Raw genomic sequence first — 12968 nt, forward strand, 5'->3', positions numbered from 1 at the left:
GCCCACTGCAGAAGTAAGACTGACTGATGTGTAATTTCCAGGATTATCCCTATTCCCTTTCTTGAACAAGGGAATCACATTTGCCACCCTCCAATCTCCTGGTACTACTCCAGTGGATAGTGAGGACACGAAGATCATTGCCAAAGGGGCAGCAATCTCTTCTATCGCTTCCTGTAGTAGCCTTGGGTATATCCCATCTGGCCCAGGGGACTTATCTATCCGCATGTTTTTCAAAATTTCTGACACATCCTCCTTCTTAACAACAACCTGTTCGAGCATATCTGCCTGTTTCATGCTGTCCTCACAAACGTCAAGGTCTCTCTCACTAGTGAATACTGAAGCAAAGTATTCATTAAGGACCTCCCCTACCTCCTCTGACTCCACACACAAGTTCCCTCCACTGTCCCTGATTGGGCCTACCCTCACTCTGGCCATGCTCTTGTTCCTCACATAAGTATAGAAAGCCTTGGGGTTTTCCTTGATCCTACCCGCCAAGGTTTTCTCATACCCCCTTCTAGCTCTCCTAAGTCCATTCTTCAGTTCCTTCCTGGCTACCTTGTAGATCTCTAGAGCCCTGTCTGATCGTTGCTTCCTCAACCTTAAGTAAGCTTCCTTCTTCCTCTTGACTAGGTGTTCCACATGTCTTATCATCCAAGGTTCCTTCACCTTACCATCCTTTCCTTGCCTCAGTCAGACAGACCTATCCAGTACCTGTAGCAACTGCTCCCGAACCAACCTCCACATTTTTATCGTGCATTTCCCCGAGAACATCTGATGCCAATTGGTGCTCTGTAGTTCTTGCTTAACAGCATTACATTTCCCCCTCCCCCAATTAAATACTTTCCCATACCGTCTGCTTCTATCCCTCTCCATGACTATAGTAAAGGTCAGGGAGTTGTGATCATTATCACCGAAATGCTCTCCCACTGAGAGATCCGACACCTGACCAGGTTCATTGCCAAGCACCAAATCCAATATGGCCTCCCCTCTAGTTGGCCTATCTACACATTGAGTCAGAAATCCTTCCTGGACACACCTGACAAAATCTGCTCCATCCAAACTATTTGCACTTAGGAGGATCCAGTCTATATTAGGGAAGTTGAAGTCGCCCATGACAACAACCCTATTACTTCTGCACCTTTCCAAAATCTGTCTCCCAATCTGTTCCTCAGTATCTCTGTTGCTATTGGGGGATCTTTAGAAAACTCCAAATAAAGTGACTGCTCCTTTCCTGTTTCTGATTTCCACCCATACTGACTCAGTGGAGAAACCCTCCTCCACGACCTCCCTTTCTGCAGCTGTGATACCATCCCTGATTAGCAATGCCACTCCCCCATCTCTTTTACCTCCCTCCCTATTTCTATTGAAACATCTATACTCCGGAACATCCAACAACCACTCCTGCCACTGAAGAATGTGCATTGTCAATCAGGAAAATCAAGATCCGAGGTCCCTTTGCCTCCCTGTATCCTAGAGCAGAGTTTCGGATGAGCTGGTGTTTTTGAAGGGTGAAGGATAGAGAGCTGGCTAAGATGGCATTGAAATAGTCAAGTCGCAAATCTAACATTGGCCAGAGTCATACAATTTAATTTCAAAGCAGCACATTCTTAAAAAAAAATTGATTTAATGACTGTAAATCAATGACCTTGGTGTTTATCTTGACATTACAAACACATCCCTCAACAGCTAAATATAATGCACCATAGGATGTCTGATAACAAAGCATCCAAAAAAAATCATTTAAAAGTGCACATTTAATAATGCTGGGGCATTTCATTCGCTGTTAACTGAACAGAAGCAGCAATATAGCAGTGAGTTGTTTCATTGAGGAAAGGAAGACAAAAAGGATAACAGGCAGCACATAGTTCAATTCAATGGATCCCTCATGTTATCCATTGAGGAAGGTTTGGCAGCCAGAAATCAAAACATGGCTTACAAGTTACTGCACCAACACAGATGAAAAGCACTGAATGCCTTAGAGTATTATAAAGGGATTCTTGAAGGTATGATTTCTTCGGATGTTTTATACCTTTAATTCTATTTCACTTTGATTTTTCTGACTGCAATGCACAATCTTCAATAACAAGCCTTTAAAGATTAAGGCTGATAGCAAAAGCAGGAGAATCAAAAGCTTAAGACTGCTGGGCCCTTATTACAAATTTTGTTTTAAATTAATGATCAATAATTTGTCTAACTTATTTGTACCTTGTAAGTAGCAAGAGTTAAAGTGTACACCTCATAAGTTCAACCAAATGAATGAATGCTATTCAGGATTTCATTTGATCAGAGGCCAGATATTGCAGATAACACCAGATTTGAAGTGAGGTGGCATTACTAAATAAGGAGGATGAAATAAGTTCTCTCTCAGCACCCCAGTGGGCTACTGCTCTTTCTCCATTTTCCACAGTACAATACCTCACCTATGGACAATTACCTACAGACATTCAGATCATTTGCAGAACAGATGAGAAACTGTTAAGCCTACACAACCTTCAATCCAAAAAGTAAAGCAATTCAACATCAGTCATTGACCTTTCGTATAGAGATCAAATCGGTGTGTACATGTGCTCACTCAGACACTGAGGTTAGGGTCATTGTTCACAAAACATCCAGAAAAAAAATTTTCTTCCAAGTAGCTCCCAGTAAAACATTGTTAATTAAGATAAATGGTGAGATCCTGGAAAATATGAACCATCTTTCTGTACCTTGGGAACCTCCACTTAACACAGGCAGCATAGATGATGAAATTCATCACTGGGGAGGTAGTAGTTTAGTGGTGAAGTCACTGGGCTAGTAATATAGAACCCCATGCTACATTTCTAGGGACATGGGTTTGAATCCCACCATGGCAGATGCTATGCAATAAATGTCTGGAACTGAAAGAAAAAAACTAGCCTAATGGTGACTACGTAAAATTTGTCAATTTTTCATAAAATCCAATCTGGTTCAATCGTAATTTTCAAGATGGAAATCTGCTATCTTTACCTGGTCTCATCCATATGTGACTCCAGACCCATAACAATGCGATTGGCTCTTAACTGCCTGTCTGGACAATAAATGCTGGCCTATCCAATGTGCCCACATCCCATGTGAGAATAATATCAGCAAAAAGAAGAAACACCTCTCAAGAGCCAACTCAGGCTTTGACTGACTGAGGAAAAGAGAATTTGAGGACCAGGACTAGAGACTAAGGTCATGTTTTACCATGCAACAGTTACCACTGTGCTGTATATGATTGGAAAATCTACAGCAGACACCTCAAAGCACTGTGGGATTACCGCCAGTCAGTAAATAAAACAGCTTTGCTCGGCATGATATGTTATTCATGCGTCTGACACCAGATTGCTCTACTCAGATTTCATTTTGTACAGAAGACTCTGGGGAGGACAGTGGAGATGCTTAAGGGGTGTGCTCAAAGGACCATGAAGAGGTCAAACATCTCAATGATTCATGGACAGACTCTGCAGAATGCACATTGGACTTCTCAGCCATCAAACCAGAATGTAGGTAATTATCTTAATGAAGAAGAGGGATACAGCTAGCTGAGCCCAAGGAACTGAGCAGCTATATATACTCCAGAGAGATTGGGGCAGTGAAAAACCTTCAGTAAAAGACGCAGGGGAGGAAGTTAGTATGATACCTTTCCCTCGTGACTTACTTCACTTTAGATACAGCAATGAGTCTGCCACAATGTTGCGACAATAATATTATAATTATAAGATCATAAAAGGTAGGAAGGGGGAATAGTCCATCCTCGAGCCAGCTCTACTACTCATTAAGACTATGATTGATCATTCGTCTTAACCATCTCCCAACATCAAGTATACCAAAGAACACTGAAGGAGAGACACGCTGAATTTGTTTATTCACATTATAATGAGATCTCAAAGTGTCCATGCCAAGAATTTACAATCCCTTTTTTTTTCACTGAATCCACTTTTGGAGATTCATTCTCAATTTGCAGATTGCTCTTTAATAAGTATTAATATGGGTGAAATAAAAACTCAACAGCAGCTTAAAATGGGAAATAACAAATTGGCAGCCCATTTCACACAACAAAACGTAGTGTAAGGTGAATTATTGATTGATTATTAACTATTCCCACTACTCTCAAAGGCCAGTCCTGTCCTTGCATTTTTGCATAAAACTGGAGGATTTTATTTTCTTGGCTAACATGGCATAATGCTTAATACTGGAAGTAACATAAATAGCACAATACTAGTGCTCAACAACTGAATAAAACTGAACTGAAATGAACACTTGATGACTCACCCTCATCTTAGTGATCAGGTTGAGGCCATTTTCTTGTGCACATTTATTGAAGATTTTTGAGTATTTCAGTCACAAATGTATTCAAAAAGCTTCCATACTTGTTTTCAATACAAAGAAGGGAAGACAGACCCATTTTACACAGCTACATCAAGGCACAAATAGACAAATATTTCAATAGCTCAAAGGCATATAGGCCTAATTTACAACACAGCAGGCCATTCAGCCCATTGTGTCTATACTGATCAATAAAGATCTAACTACAATAATCTAATTTTTCAGCTCATGACCTATACCTCAAACGACTACCTAAATATACTTAAATGTTACAATAGTTTTTGATTTAACCAATCTTTCAGGCAGTGAATTCCAGACTCAAAGCATTCTCAACTCTTCTCAGCATTCTACTCCTTACCTTAAATCAATGACCCTGGTTATTCATCCCTCTACTGATGTAAAATGTCCCTTCCTGTCCATTCTATCTCAGCCTCATATTATTGTATATATTTCTATACATTCTCTTTCAACCTTTGCTATTCCAAGTAAAGCAATCCCAACAATCCAATCTTTCCTCACAGTTCAGACTCTCCCAATCAGCATCCAGGTAAATCTCCTCTGCATCCTCTCTACTGCAATTACATCCTTCCCACAATATGGTAACCAGAAGTACATGGTGTAATGCAGGTGTGGTCTAACCAGCATCTTACATATTCAAACACAGTCTCCCTGCTCTTGTATTTTATATCTTGCCAATAAAGGCAAGTATCCCTATGTGCCTTCTTAACCACCTTTTCCACCTTATCTACTTCTCCTGCCACCTTCAGGGATTTGTGTATATGCACAGCAAGGTCCTCTGATCTTCAGTACTTTCTGGGGTCCTACCATTCATGGTGTAATCGTTTGTCTTGTTAGCCCTTCCCAAGTGCATTATCACTCACTTTCCCAGATTCATCTCATCCAGCCTGCAGATTTATCCACTTTTAAGGCTATTAAATCAGCCAGTACTCCTCTCTCTTTACATAATTTCTTCTAATATTTCACAGTCCTCCACAGATGTCTGTACAATGTCACCCTTTTTGATTATGAAGATCGATGCAAAGTGTTTATGGAGGACTGTGTCCATGTCTACCACATTCACATACAGATTACCTCTATAGTCCCTAATGGGCCTGACTATTTCCCCAGTTATTCTCTTGATTTTTATATATTTTTAAAAACCCTTTGAGTTTCCCTTTATTCTCCCAATGCTTTTTCATTCATGATCTTAGCTTTCCCAACTTCCTTTCAAAGACACCCTGCTCCCCTCTGCACTTTGCATACTTCTCTCAGAACTCAGTCTTTGAGATAAGCTTCTTTTCTTCATTTCTGAGTCCTAACCTTTATGTCCCTTGACATCTGAGGTTCTCCGGTTTTGGTCCCACCCTTTGTCCTCACAGGAACATATTTTCCTTGTATTCTTGCTACTTCCTCCTTCAATGCCTCCCACTGATCTGACAGCTTTACCTCCAAGCACCTGCTTCCTGTTCAAGTAGGACAAATCATACCTATCTTAGCACTTTTATTCCCAGCCGATCTTTATTCTTTTCCATAACTACCCTAAATCTAAATGAGTTATGGTCACCATCTCCAAAATTCTCCCCTACTACTAAGCCTTCCATCTGCTTGGGCTCATTTACAAACGCTAAGTTCGGAACTGCCCTCTCATTTGCTGGACTTTCTACATACTGGCTAAAATTAAGAATTTTGCTCCCTCCCTACCTTCATACTTTGCTAACCCAGTTACTATTTAGGTAGTTAAAATCCTCCACTAATACTACCTGATTATTTTTATACATCTCTGAAATTTGATTACATATTTTGATCCTCTATCCCTCCCTGTCTGTTTGCGGGCTGGTTGTATTTTTATGCTTAATTGCTATCTATATGACCTCATTCAATGATCCTTCCATGACATGATCCCTCTTGATTACTGTAAATGATCTTCTTTTATTTGTTCATGGAACATTGGCGTTGCTTGTTAAACCAGAGCTGATTGCACATCATTAATTGCTAAGAGGGCAGATAAGAGTCAGCCACATGTAGCAGTTACATGCCTGGCAGACCAGGTAAGAATGGCAGATTTCCTTCCCTGAGCAACATTAATAATTCAGATGAGATTTTACAATTAATTGTTGATAATTATAAAGTCATCACTAGGCTAACTTTTAATTCCAGATATTTATTGAATTTCATTTGTCATGGTGGAATTTGAATCCATGTCTCCAGAACATTTGCCTGGGGTTCTGGATTATGAGGCCAGTGACATTATCGCAGGAACAATCTGGAGTTTACTAATTTTGAAGTCCATTCCATGATGTCTTTGATCGTGGCATCTGGGAGGCAACATACCATTCTTGAAACATGTCTGCGGCCACAGAAGTGCCTCTCTACTCCCCTCACTAACAAACTGCCTATCACTATTGCCCTTCCATACTTCTCCCTGTGCAGCTGGACCACGCACAGTTCCATGCCTTAGCTCTGACTGGCTTCCTCAGAGGAACCGTAACTCTTACTGTTTTCCAAGGCCAACACACTGTTTGCAAGCAAGATGCATTTGGGGGATTGTCTCGTTACCTTCCTGGTCCCCTTCTTCTTTCTGGCGGATCCTTCTCTGTCTGCACTTCATTAAGCTGCAGGATCACCACTTCTTGAAATGTGCTATTCATAAACCTCTCAGCCTGGTGAATGTATGGAGCTCAAAGCTCCAAAATCTGGAGCTTATGATGCTCCAGCCGGAGGTATTTCCTGCACTTGGTCATCCAGACTGCCAGCACTGTCTAGGATTTCCCACATAGTGCAGGATGTCCAAATTCTGGGCCTGAGCTCCCCGGACTAACTAAACTAAACTAATCTTAACAGAATATGGACCCTTGCTTTTACTTTACCCTTACACCTACTTAAGTATTGACGAGAAAAGTCTTCTTGTTTATGTCAGATGAACAACCACAATCCCTTAATTCTGATACTAAGTAAAAACAGCTAGTTTTGAAGTTTTAAAATATTAATTATTTGTGTGAAGTTTTTAAAGTTATAGTTATGGCCTTAACTTAAATCAATGTCTAATCACAAGAGACAAGAAAGAAATGCCCACCAATCTACCTATTGCCCTGTGATATGACACTTCTTTATTGTTGAAGTAAATTTGCCATTCATTTGTCTGCTACTGGACTGTCTCTGCACTTGCTGCTTCTTTTAACCTTCCTGATGCCGGTCTTTCAGATTCTCGGATCTTTTTGCTCTCGTTGCTCCTTTTAACGTAGCTGCCACTGCTCACGTAATTCTGCTGGCTGCCTGTCTGCTTTTGGGGCCCTCCCTGCTTACATTGCTATTACTAACCTTGCTGCTTTGCTTCCCCCACACAAGTCTGCTCTTCAGGACAACTTTAAGATCTCTGAATCGAGAGCCAGAGCTGAGCAAAATACATACTTGTCAAAATAAAATGAGTAGTACCATTAGTTACATTTTCCTTTAGACTCGCTGAATTCTTGATCCTTGATATGAAATCCCCCGGAAATGGATTTCAAAGCCAGGTGAAATCCTATAATTAATTTGTCTTTCTTTTACAACATAGCTGGGACAAACGATCATCTGTAATTTCTAGGGCTAAAATTTCACAGCTCATAAAAATAGAATCAGCAGATAGTTGGAGACTAGATGTACCCCTCAAGACATATATTAGGACTGCTGAAATGTCCTCAGACAAGAACGGTCTGGGAAGTTTAAACTTCCAATGGGTAACTACCCTGTTTCTGCTGCCCTTTGATAAAGTCTCTAACTCTGAGGTGGTTGGCAATTTTGGAGGGTTTGGACTCGCTTACGTGGATAATTACCAGAACCTATTCAACAGATAAAAGTCATTTTTTTGCTATAATACGGATCCCACCCCTGACTCCTCAGTCAACTCTATGGATTCCCCTCTCCCAACATCCTCCCGTACCACTATTCCCCAGCGAACCCTTGACTACAGCCCCAAATCCAACTACTCTCGCTGCCAGCCCAATCTAGCTCCAACCTGACAGCCTCTGATCCACCTGCCACCCTACACCTTTGCTCATGCCACCCCTTGATCACCTGCCAACTTTCCCTCTTAAACTAGCACATTCTCTGCGCAGTTTAACAAAGAAGTTTAGGGGAGTTGAGCTATTCACTTACTGAAATATGGCGCTTAGTGCTGTAAAAATAGGATGTGGCTTCTATCTGTGAGGATTCTTGAACTGCATGCGTTTTGCAGGAATAGAGAAAGGGCTCAAAACATTCAGAGCTAGATAAGTGACTTTTCCTCTGATTGAGATTGGAAGTCAGGATTCCAACCGAGAATAGAAGGATTTGGGCAAGGTCATGAAACTCTTCGTTGATGATGAAAAGCAAAGACTTTGCTTTTGGCAAAGTTGTATATTTCCATGCACAATGTAAATACAAACAGTGCTTACAATAGATGTTAACCTAAAATTTGCTGGGTTAGCTGAAATGAAATTAAGTTAAATAAAATGAGACAAAGAAAACATATGAAGCCTCATGATGGCCTAATATTTGGAAAGGTAACGGATTTTGAAGTGTTTCTGTATTTTGCTGAAGGAATCTGCATTTTTGTTTACTTTAAGCATTGCAACTTGGTAATAATGGGCTGAACTGTCACAGTACATCTGGAAAAGCTAAAATTTTGGTTAAACTGTCATAATGAATCAGATGTGATAATGTGGACTATTTATTAACTGAATTTGCAATTGTCATGAAAGTGTGCTATGTAAATATCATACAGGTGATTGGATGACATAAAAATGGTGACCAGTACAAGAAAAGATTTTATGTCAAATTTCATTAAGAGCAAGGAATAAGCTTCTTTCCAAAGAGACAGAATCAAGTCTTAATGAGTTAATTCATCATTTGCTGGAGGCTGGGTAATTCAAGAGTGCAAATGCATCACTTCTTTGTATGGAAAAAATATAAAAATAGCTTGCATCAGCAAAATTTAGCTAGCTCAGGGAAGAGGTCATTTGATTGATACCTATAAATTGATATTGAGCAGGTTGATCACATGTTCTGGTCTGATTGCTGGACAAATTCATGTAAAAGAGTTCACTTGTGATTGTAAGCATCGAATGAGTAAGATTTTTGCAGTATTTTTTGTAGTGTACTTTGCTTTAATAAAGAACATTGAGTATATTCCATTGTCAGAACTGCCTTGGGTAATTGATATCCAGAGTAAACCCAATGGAGTAGGGAAAGTTGGAATAAAAGTCAACCTTACTTTCAAAGAGAGGTGAAGTCAACTGAGACTGTCAAACATGTCAAACAAATAACTTAAAGCTGGAAAATTTGGTCTGGACATTATGATGAAGCAGTGATTCAGAATGTGGCACTCTTCTCTGAACTCTCAAATCTTTGCAAAATTTCTCACACAGGAGACCGATCAAACTGCTTTAATTCGCTTTGTTGGTGCCTTCAATAGGAGGAACTATTGTTTGGAAAAAAGACCTAATGGAGTTTATCTTTCAGGATCAGGATGTTTGGTCTGTGAAGTGGAATTTTGGTTAGCTCGTTTCCAAATGATCTTGAGTAAGAACTCCAGTGCAAACAATACGCTCGGTTGATGATTTATGACGGAACCAGTAAATGTGCGTCCCAAGTGCAATTTGAGTGATGGTTTTTGTTATTATCTTTTGCGTGGATATACTTCCCCTTTGCTACATGACCTACATCCTCAAAAAATAAAAAACTTCATTATCATCCTGACCATTATCAAACGCTAAACAACAGTCATATCAATTATACTGCATTTGGGAATATACAACATTTACATATGAAATGGAAAATCAGTGCAAGTAAATACCAGAGTAAGAGAATAAATTCTGGACTGATAACAAACTCAAATACAGTACAAAGCCATTGCTGAACTGGAAATAGACTGCAGCTGCCACAATGTAGCCTCAGCTACACCTTCCCATTGCACAATAATTGAAAGCTCTTGCGGCACAGTGCTAGTGTTCCCAGCCTGTGGACAGAAGGCCTGGGTTCAAGTCCCAATGGCTCATGTGGTGTGTCACATCTGGTTAAAATGATCTATCTTGCTGTGTTTGACTAGCCAGCAATTTTAGTTTAAACTTTAAAGAACCACAGCAAATTGAACATGACATTTAAAGAATACAAGATGTTTGAATTTCTGCAGATTTTTAAAAAAAATCCGAATTCCTTTTAGCATAGAAATCATTTCTAAAATCTCCTATGAGAATGACCTGTGCAAGGCTACAAAGCTACAAACTAATTCTTAAATCTGTCTAATTGCTTTTAAATTGAAGGAAGTCGGAATTCAAACATCTGTGGTTTTGCAATTGCATTGGTGGCCTTTCTCAGACAGCCAGCCTGCTCTCTCTATACAAATTTCTCCTTTGATATCTCTGTCACTCTTGAGAAAATATTTAGGCGTGCGATTCTCAAACTAACTAACCTGATTGACTCAGATATGTTATTACATACTTCTGAAGCAGGTGCGACTTGAACACAGGTCTCTTGACTCAGAGGTAGGGTCACTACCACTGTACCACAATAACAGCTGGAATTAAAAAAATGCCATAATCACCATTGGGCACCTGGATAACCTCTCAGCTGCTGAAAGCACTGTTTATTTCGAATTTGCATTCAAGAGAGGAAGAGCCAATGGTAGACCCCATGCTAAAACACCATGAATTCTCTTCCATTTAATCAATGAAGTGCTGCAGCTGTCAGCTTTACCATTTCAGATTGAAAGCACATAATCAGATGCTCCAAGGGCAAGAATCGTATTATTTCAAACTGTTTCTTTTTTAACTGTTTGATTGCTGCCACTAGCCATGCTATCCTCCCTCAAGCACCGTCTTTCTCTCCCTCCCCCTCCCTCTCCTCTCCCCCCCCCCCCCCCCCCGAAGCAGGCACCTCAGATCCCACTTCTCATCAGTGCATCTCCCCAAATCTCAGGTGACAATGCCAAATTCTTCCTAGACCCTGATCAACAGCACTGCAGTCTCCCCATGCTTCATCTGGAAGTACTGCAATGGCCCCGTACTCTGAAGAAGGTTCACTGGACTCAAAAAATTAATTTTGCTTTCTCTCCACAGATGCTGCCAGGCCTGCTGAGTTTCTTCAGCAATTTCTGTTTTCATCAACCTATACTCCACCCCACAGCACTCCAGTCTCCTCAGACCCTCCGGGGACAGCACTTCAGTCTCCCTACCCTGCACACCCCCAAGGAACTGCAGTTTCCCCAGATTCCACCAGACAGCACTGCTGTCTCCTCAGACTTCAGCTAATAGCACTGCAGTCACTGCATGCCTACGTTCGTCGCTAGATTGGGAAAGGAGATTTGTGAAATGTCACCAAGGAGTTAAAGGTTTCTGCTTTCCACTTCTTACAACCTTTTGCTGAGATGCTCCACGGTCAAAGAGCCCACCTATGGTTTTGGCGAATAGTGCTTCAGATAAGGATGGAAATCAATAAAATGCAAATCATTCAAGGAGTGATTCATGGCTTGATTTCTGATGAAGGGTCTAGGCCTGAAACGTCAGCCTTCCTGCTCCTATGATACTGCTTAGCCTGCTGTGTTCATCCAGCTGTACACCTTGTTATCTGTGATTTATGGCTGGCTTTGTTTTCCTTCGAGCAGAGAAGGCTAATTGGGGATCTGATTGAGGTACACAAAATTATGAGAGGCACAGACAGAGTGGATCATGAGAATATTTCCCCCATGGCAGATGGATTTGACACCAGAGGGCATAAGTTTCAAGTGAGGAGCAAGTGGTTTAGACGAATGTGTGAAAGACAATTTTCACCCAGAGAACGGTAGAAATGTTTAATGTGCTGCCTGAGAAGATGGAGGAGGCAGATACTCTCACAACATTTAAGAAGCTCTGGATGAGCACTTAAAATGCCAGGGCCTGGTAAGCTATGGGCTAAGTCCAGATAAGTAGGATTAGTGCTTTACATTGTTTGTTGGTTGACACAGATGTGGTGGGCTGTAGGGCCTGTTTCTATGCTGTATGACTCGATGAAAACCTCCCTCTTTTGACTTCAAGAGCCTGAGTGAATGCTGTCAAAAATTTTTACTTCTGTACTTCAATTTCCTTCCTGTAGTCGCTCCTTGCTATTTTAAAATGCAGTTACCCTATGTCACATACAAATGAACACACCCAGGAAAAGCAAGCAATTCCCTCTGTCAGTGAATATTGCATCATTTGGGTGCAATATTGGCACAATGAGCATCATGAGGAATCTAATGTTATTAGCTTTAAGCCTGAACACCACCACCATGCATTTAAGCATTTCCATTACTCCAAGAAACAATAATATATCCATCTTAATATACATAATGTCGCTGACCCTTAATTATCCTTTGAAATGGCCAAACCACTCAGTTGCAGCAAACTACTACAAAAAAACTGAATAGCATCACTGATAGATCTGTATCACATGGACCACAAAAGTTCAAGAAAGAGGCTCACCATCACGCTTTTAAAGGTAGTTAAGGATGGATAGCTGGTTTGCAATACAAAGTAACATTAAGAACGCATGGGTTCAATTCCTGCACTGGCTGAGTTTACCATAAAGAATTGTCTTTCTCAACCTCTCCCCTCACCTGAGGTGAGGTGATTTGCAGATTAAGCCACCACCAGTTCGTTTCGCTCAATTGG

The sequence above is a fragment of the Rhincodon typus genome, chromosome 5 (assembly GCF_021869965.1).
Source record: "Rhincodon typus isolate 14 chromosome 5, sRhiTyp1.1, whole genome shotgun sequence".
In the NCBI taxonomy this organism is placed as follows: Eukaryota; Metazoa; Chordata; class Chondrichthyes; order Orectolobiformes; family Rhincodontidae; genus Rhincodon; species Rhincodon typus.